The sequence below is a fragment of the Anopheles moucheti genome, chromosome 2 (genome assembly GCF_943734755.1).
Source record: "Anopheles moucheti chromosome 2, idAnoMoucSN_F20_07, whole genome shotgun sequence".
Lineage (NCBI taxonomy): Eukaryota > Metazoa > Arthropoda > Insecta > Diptera > Culicidae > Anopheles > Anopheles moucheti.
In genome coordinates this window covers 36,095,676-36,104,316 of record NC_069140.1, presented here as the reverse complement: position 1 = coordinate 36,104,316, position 8,641 = coordinate 36,095,676, and positions in this window count along the sequence as shown.

The following is an 8,641-nucleotide window of genomic DNA, read 5'->3' as shown; positions in this document are numbered from 1 at the left end:
TAGTTCTTTTAAATGGCAAATCTAATTGAAATAATTATTAATTAGTCAATTAATTATTAATTGAATTCAATTTTGAATTTCTCTGGAGAATCATGAATCTCTGCCCTCTTAGTCACTTGTAATATTTCTCATGTAGACATAAATTTCTATTTCATGTTCTAGATAAGAAAAATGCGATTTAATCATACACATTTTAGATTGGGTAGTTCATCGAACATTGATTCATACCTTCGCTTTACGACCCAATGTGATCGCGCAATCTTTGTGTGCGTTCATAAGCCATCGGGTTTGGTGCAAGTTTAGTTGTTTAGTTAATTATCCTCAATTTATGCAGCAGAAAAGGCGGCCACATTTTGTTTTCTATTAACACTTCCAACGCTTCCATTCGAATCCTGTGTCAATTGCCTTAAATCGCACCCCGCACGTCGCGCTACAATCCACACCAGCTGCGGTGCGAGTATCTCCTTCAAAACCGTCTTTCTTCACATCGAAAGCCATTTATCTCCTGCCTTCTTTGGTGGAGTGTCAAACTGTAGATAATAAGCGCACCAATTAGCATCGTTTAGATAGGCTCTAGGGAAACTGAAACAAGGCCCACCAGGGGCGGCGTTGAATGCTAATGAAGAGTGGCTAGCGAGAGCGACCAGCGCTCCATCGGTGACATGCACGCACGCAACCGTGCCCCAAACGCCGGGCAAGCGGATCCATCTGCCCAAGCACCTTTCCGATCCACCCACACACGCGGGCGTACCATTTAGCATGGTCGGCTTCCTTCCTGTCCGGGAGTGTGGGACTACACCAGTGCCCGTACCGGCGGATGGATCTTCTGTCCATCTTTCGATCGGGCGCACTTGCCCCCATGTGTGTGTGTGTGTGCATGTATGTGTGTTCGGGTTTATGCACAAGAGCAGCCACAAGCGCATATAATACGGCATATATACGGATACTGTCCGATCGATTTTGTTGCTATTGTTGTTATTGTTGTGCGCTTGTGTGTTGCTTTATGTTTTATTTTCATTTTACTTGTTGTTTTTTTTTGTCCTCTTCTCCACCTTGTTTGCTGCGGGTGTTTGTGTTTTGTACCTTTTCTTGCTTTCATGCGTTGTTGTTTTTTTTTTGCTCTCTCCTTTTTACCTTTTTTTGTATTGCTTTTAATTTCTTGTGTGTTGTGTGCCGTGTTTTGCTGCCTTTTTTCCCCTTCATCCGCTTCGCCCCCAACCGCTGCGGTGTTTGTTACTGTTACCGTCTTTCCTTACCAGTTTGCCAGTGTCGTTTTTCCTTTCGCGCTTTATCTTGTTCACCTTTACTTTCCCGCTCCCGCTACTACACGGTGTGCATGTTGCCGTTGTCCTTCTTCTTGTTTCCGATGTTCTTCCCGGTGTGTCCCTACACCCAGGCCCTCCTTGCCCTGGCCCTGCAGCACGGGTTCCCGCTGTTTCATGTTTTCCCATTCTTCAGCGCTTCACACACAACACTAATATTCAATTTAAAATATTTTGAATGGTCCGCCGGACGTGGCGCGGGACGGTTGCGGGCAGCCAACTGCCGACATTCCTGGGCCCTCGGCATCCTCTCACCCACACACACACACACACACACGCATATCGGTTCGCAGGTTGACCCGATCGTGGTTAGGGGGCGGACAGATGGAAAAGGTCGGCAGCCAGGGGGGTTGAGTCGCCGGTCGGCTGGCCGAAAGGAGAGTAAGAAATGCACAGAGGAACGGTGAAGGGTGGGAAAAAGATGATGAGGGGAGGGGGGGAGGGGGGGAAGGGGAGGCGTGAGAAGTGGGCAGCAAATGATCTCAACAGGGGATGAACGAACGAAACGCAGAATAAAGCGAACACAAGCGAAGAATGGGCGAAGGCGAAAAGGGAAGTGATCAAAAAAAGCGTACCGACGACGGTGATCGCGACTGACAGGACCACACACATACAGGCACGCGCGAAACCGGCTTCTCTTCACACCGGAGCAGCAGCCAAGTGGCCCAGCCAGTGATGCTGTGGGACGGGGCGAGTTTTGGAGGGATGGCATGGTTGCATACACACGCACAGCATGTTGTGGCCGGTGGGGTAAGCGTGATCGAGCCACTGGGAGGGGTTGCAGCGGTGAGGAGCCCGTTTAGGAGGTGATGACGATCGGACGGGCCCAGTTAACGATCATGGGAAATGTGCAATGATTATGGGATTTCGACCGTTTTTTTTCGTTACCTTCGTCCTTAGCTTCGTTTCCTCGTCTCCTGTGCAGTCTTTCTCTCTTGCTCTCTCTCAATCGTCCGTTCTTCTCTGCCAACCCTTCAAAGGCCGGGCGGAACGGCTCGTTGTCACTAGCCCGTTCCGTTTGTAGCGAGTGGTGTTTTGTTTCTTTCTCTGTTGTGCTCCAGGTAGCTCCCCATATCTCCACCCTGGTGGTGTTATGACCAACAACTGTATCCCCGTTGCAACTTTCCTCCCCTTTCCCTTCACCCCGCTCAACCAGCTATGCGATGGAAAACGATCTGTTCACATGCAGGAGCAGCAGGAGCCAAAGCAGATCGAGCAACCGAAAAACCAGTGCGTTCATCATTGCCTACGGCAAAGGGGATGGCAAAAAGGGTGGTGTGGTGCGGGTTGGTAGCTGACCAGACCAGTGTTTGTGGCTGATCTCCACTTAGCCATACACACACTCGCGAACGGGGCAAGCCACGATGAGCGATGCATGCAATGGATCATGCTCCACTCTGGAAGCGATCACTCGAAAGTTTGCTCCCGATTTTGTGACCAAGAAAGAAATAGCAAACGGGACGCACTAAGGGTGAAACATTTGAAGGAAAAATGGAAGATTTTTTTTTAGACAGAGCAGAATGATGTTGGCTGAGGAAAGCTGTTGCTTTCTTTGTCACAACAAACGTTCGATTTCCTTCAGCCTTCGTGCAAAGTTTCCAGCTTCTAGATCAACTCTGGGTTTCTTTCACTCCACCTTCAACTTGCGTTTGGCAACGGTGACATTTAAACTGAATGTGGCAAACATGTCCGATCAGTTTCCCCGTTGCTTGGCTCGGTGTGTGAAAGTTTGGCTGATGAATGGAGTAAAGTGATGAGACAAAATGGGCAACTTTTGCCACCACGTGCAGACATTTTAGAGTTCGCCAACATCGCATAACTACTACAAGCTCCAGGAACGATTTGGCTGAAGGGAAGCTAAGGAATGGGACAGTAGGATAGAGTGCAGCTAGATCGGTTTTCAAACACCGACCAATTAAACCGTTGTTGACCCCCTTTTGTTTGCTTCATGTTTATGGTATGTGGTAAAGCGATCGTTTCATCGTTGCTTGTTGGAAAAGTTTTGCGCTTTTGGAAAGACTTTTTTGGAAAACATTTACAAACAAAAATCATTTGTGGGGTATACATATTTTTATTTGTTATTTATTAACAGAAATTGCACATCCAAGTTCAATCGAGCACACACGTTTGATGGATGACTAGGGTTAAGTCATAGAAGTCTAAGCACAAGCAATTCTAAGTGAATTAAATGCAACAAAAGGTGAATAGATTTTCTCTGGCTCAAATACAAAATGCAAATACAAATACTAACTTCCCCAAGATTTGTTTACTATAAAACAAACCGCACTAAACTAAACTAAACTAACTGCATTGCTGTTTATGCCTGTTTATGTTTATGTTGTTTATGCTATGATTACTTAATTATGTAATTTTTATTACATGACTACTTCTGTTGAAATACATTTGAAACCTAAAATTGATTTGCTTTTTTATATAACATGACATAAAACATTGTAAACGATCACAATGATATGATGATTTGGCTTCGACACCCTTGACAAACAGTGAAGGTGCCGTCACACTACGCGCGAAAGCCGGTGAGATCTGAACTGTGCACATAGCAGCTGCTGGCACGAATTTGACAGTTCTCACGTCTGGGCCAGTGATGAGAAAATCGGGATTTGATCAAGGTGTATTAATTTAGGTGTTGTTTATCGCTTTAGCTGGGAACAATTTTGCTGGACATTTGTCAGACTTTGTTTAGAAAATCATATCAATTGCATCTTCTAAAACAAATGAGCAGGCACTAGATGTACGATGTACAGTTCACCAAAGAGTTTATCAAGCATGCTTATCACCTTCTTTCATCAAACAACCTGTTCGCACCCGGCATGTGTGATATTTCCCTTCCAAATAACCGAACTCTATGTGACCATCCTCAGCATGCCCGTTGAGAGTCAGCAAATCGCGAGAGATTCAGTGTTTCTTAAGCCGGTTAAAATCTCAATTTGTTACATACGTTTTCCGCAAGCGGAAAATGGTTTTCGAGTTTCGAAATTAAAGTTTCTTGTCTTGATTGATCACTGGATCACATTTTCTACGATTTACGTAAATTTACGATTCCTGATTAGTCCAACGCCTTCTTTGATTTTTCGCCCAAGGTACAGTTTTCAATCGGTTTACTTTACGGTAACAATCAGAGAAATTTTTTAGAAATCTGTTTCGCTCATGTTGATGTTTTAGACGATGAAAAACACAATTGTTTTCAGATTTTCGATACCAGGAAAGCATCCCCGGAAGAGGTAACACCTTGTACAGCAATTTTGCTCGAAAACCGCCGAAAGGTATGAAATGTTTAAACACTAACTTTCCCTATGATCAATGACCAACTTTCCCTATGACCTTTCCCTATGAGAAAAATTTCTTCGAAAACTACCAGATACCGAATGTATAGTACCAGGAGAGCATCCACGGAAGAGGTAGCACCTAGTACAGCAATTTTGGTCGACAACCGCCGAAAGGTATGCAATATTTAAACACTAACTTTCCCGTTGGTCGTGAAAAATTTCTTCGAAGTTTCCGAATGTATAGTACCAGGAGAGCATCCACGGAAAAGGTAGCTCCTGGTACTGCGCCGTAAGGTATGCAATGTTTATACACTAACTTTGCAAACGACTTGCAATGCAAGTTTGGTGCATGGCTAGATGGCGCCCACGATGGCGCCCAAATTCGTACTTGCATTCAACAAACTTACAAGCAAGTTCTTGCATGCCAGTATTTGCATGCCAACTTGCAGGCAAGTTTGTTGTATGCAAGTTCTTGCATACAAGTTAGTATACAAGTTCTTGCATGCAAGTTTGCTTTCACTTTCGTGCTGATCGCACTGTTCGCGGTGATCTCGATGTCCCAGGCAATGCCCGAGGATGCCGCGGCTGCTCCTTCCAACGACAATACGAGTGTTAAGAGTACGATCGAAATGGATATCAACGCGGATGATCTTGCTAAGCTAGAAACCCTAATGGCAGGCCGTAAAATCAACTGGAAGAAATGGTTGGGCGTTGCTGTTAAAGTTGGTACTGTCATTCTGAAAGCCCTGTAATATTAAAATAGAAATAAAACGAAACGTAAGTTTGTAGACTGAACATGTTTGTCTCAAGTTCTTCTAGATTTTCGCAGAATTTTGAAAGAATTGTTTTACAAATAAAATAAACGTTACCATTACAAATGTATTTTTGGAAAGTAAATACATTGGGAATCCTTCAACAAGCACACAACAGACATCAGCATGGTGTTGTCCGTGAATTGTACAGTCATTTCCCGAGTTACGCGACACTCGAGTTACGCGAATTCGAGATACGCGAATTTCGGAATATCGACAATTCGTGTAATTTTGTATGTGGAATTGACTGTTTTTATTAGTGAAATGACAAATTTTCCTAAAAATGCGTTACATTACGATGTTATAAACATTATTTTTATTTTCTTAATTTAATTTCTAGTATGATGGTATTGCCGAGTTATTATAAACATTTATTTTGATAACAAAATTACTCCAACTGTCGCAATTAGCGTAAACATATCAATTATTAATGTGCTCGATCCTCGGGTACTAAATATGAATGATTTTACAATGGGCATTCGAGTTACGCGAACGTTTTAGTGGACCGAGAAGAAGGAGAAGAAGAAAAAGAACATGTTGTCCTTTGGTACACTGCACATAAATTATTACTATAAGTTATTTAAAATATGATTTAAAGACTGTTCGTTTTCCTTGCACGATAGAGTTTATACGCTTTGGGAACTCACCGATGGAGTAGAGCAACGATTTCAACCTCATTTTGGCACGAGGGCTCGCGCTCATTTTCATGTATTAACCTTCTTTCGGGTCACTTTGAATGTCTCTATTTGGCTGTGGTGGGTCGTATCATAACCAAACTATTTGTTTAAACTAATTAAATTCTGTTTTACTCACACTTAGTCGAATTTCTCAACATGTTTATCAAAATATCAGTGTGACGTTTGTTTAAAAATTACATCTGGAATTCTCCATTGTATTAAAAACAATATTGAAGCGAAATGCGTAAACATGTTTTCCATCCTCTCCAATGTTCTCGAAGGTACTCGAATCCAGGAAATGGAAAGGCGTTTACAAATCTGTTCACACAAAGTACACGATCTGGACAAAGATTTTCTCTTCCGAAGTTGTTTTTCCCAAATTTTGAGCAAATGCTATCCAGCGCATTAACCATTCGGCTCGTGTTTTCAAGGGCATATGCACTGCTGCGCAAATAAGGTTGCAGAGCTGTATTGTTTGCAATCCGTCTGACCAGAGGTGTATAAAAGACACCCTTAGGATGAAGTCCGCTATCAGATACCTTAGTCACAGTTATCCTAAATCAACCAAGCAATCACAATGAAGTTCGCTTTCGCTTTCGTGCTGATCGCACTGTTCGCGGTGATCTCGATGTCCCAGGCAATGCCCGAGGATGCCGCGGCTGCTCCTTCCAACGACAATACGAGTGTTAAGAGTACGATCGAAATGGATATCAACGCGGATGATCTTGCTAAGCTAGAAACCCTAATGGCAGGCCGTAAAATCAACTGGAAGAAATGGTTGGGCGTTGCTGTTAAAGTTGGTACTGTCATTCTGAAAGCCCTGTAATATTAAAATAGAAATAAAACGAAACGTAAGTTTGTAGACTGAACATGTTTGTCTCAAGTTCTTCTAGATTTTCGCAGAATTTTGAAAGAATTGTTTTACAAATAAAATAAACGTTACCATTACAAATGTATTTTTGGAAAGTAAATACATTGGGAATCCTTCAACAAGCACACAACAGACATCAGCATGGTGTTGTCCGTGAATTGTACAGTCATTTCCCGAGTTACGCGACACTCGAGTTACGCGAATTCGAGATACGCGAATTTCGGAATATCGACAGTTCGTGTAATTTTGTATGTGGAATTGACTGTTTTTATTAGTGAAATGACAAATTTTCCTAAAAATGCGTTACATTACAATGTTATAAACATTATTTTTATTTTCTTAATTTAATTTCTAGTATGATGGTATTGCCGAGTTATTATAAACATTTATTTTGATAACAAAATTACTCCAACTGTCGCAATTAGCGTAAACATATCAATTATTAATGTGCTCGATCCTCGGGTACTAAATATGAATGATTTTACAATGGGCATTCGAGTTACGCGAACGTTTTAGTGGACCAAGAAGAAGGAGAAGAAGAAAAAGAACATGTTGTCCTTTGGTACACTGCACATAAATTATTACTATAAGTTATTTAAAATATGATTTAAAGACTGTTCGTTTTCCTTGCACGATAGAGTTTATACGCTTTGGGAACTCACCGATGGAGTAGAGCAACGATTTCAACCTCATTTTGGCACGAGGGCTCGCGCTCATTTTCATGTATTAACCTTCTTTCGGGTCACTTTGAATGTCTCTATTTGGCTGTGGTGGGTCGTATCATAACCAAACTATTTGTTTAAACTAATTAAATTCTGTTTTACTCACACTTAGTCGAATTTCTCAACATGTTTATCAAAATATCAGTGTGACGTTTGTTTAAAAATTACATCTGGAATTCTCCATAGTATTGAACACATTATTGAAGCGAAATACGTAAACATGTTTTCCATCCTCTCCAATGTTCTCGAAGGTACTCGAATCCAGGAAATGGAAAGGCGTTTACAAATCTGTTCACACAAAGTACACGATCTGGACAAAGATTTTCTCTTCCGAAGTTGTTTTTCCCAAATTTTGAGCAAATGCTATCCAGCGCATTAACCATTCGGCTCGTGTTTTCAAGGGCATATGCACTGCTGCGCAAATAAGGTTGCAGAGCTGTATTGTTTGCAATCCGTCTGACCAGAGGTGTATAAAAGACACCCTTAGGATGAAGTCCGCTATCAGATACCTTAGTCACAGTTATCCTAAATCAACCAAGCAATCACAATGAAGTTCGCTTTCGCTTTCGTGCTGATCGCACTGTTCGCGGTGATCTCGATGTCCCAGGCAATGCCCGAGGATGCCGCGGCTGCCCCTTCCAACGACAATACGAGTGTTAAGAGTACAATCGAAATGGATATCAACGCGGATGATCTTGCTAAGCTAGAAACCCTAATGGCAGGCCGTAAAATCAACTGGAAGAAATGGTTGGGCGTTGCTGTTAAAGTTGGTACTGTCATTCTGAAAGCCCTATAATATTAAAATAGAAATAAAACGAAACGTAAGTTTGTAGACTGAACATGTTTGTCTCAAGTTCTTCTAGATTTTCGCTGAATTTTGAAAGAAATGTTTTATAAATAAAATAAAGGTTAACATTAAACGTGTTCTCCCCCGGACCAACTGGTGTATT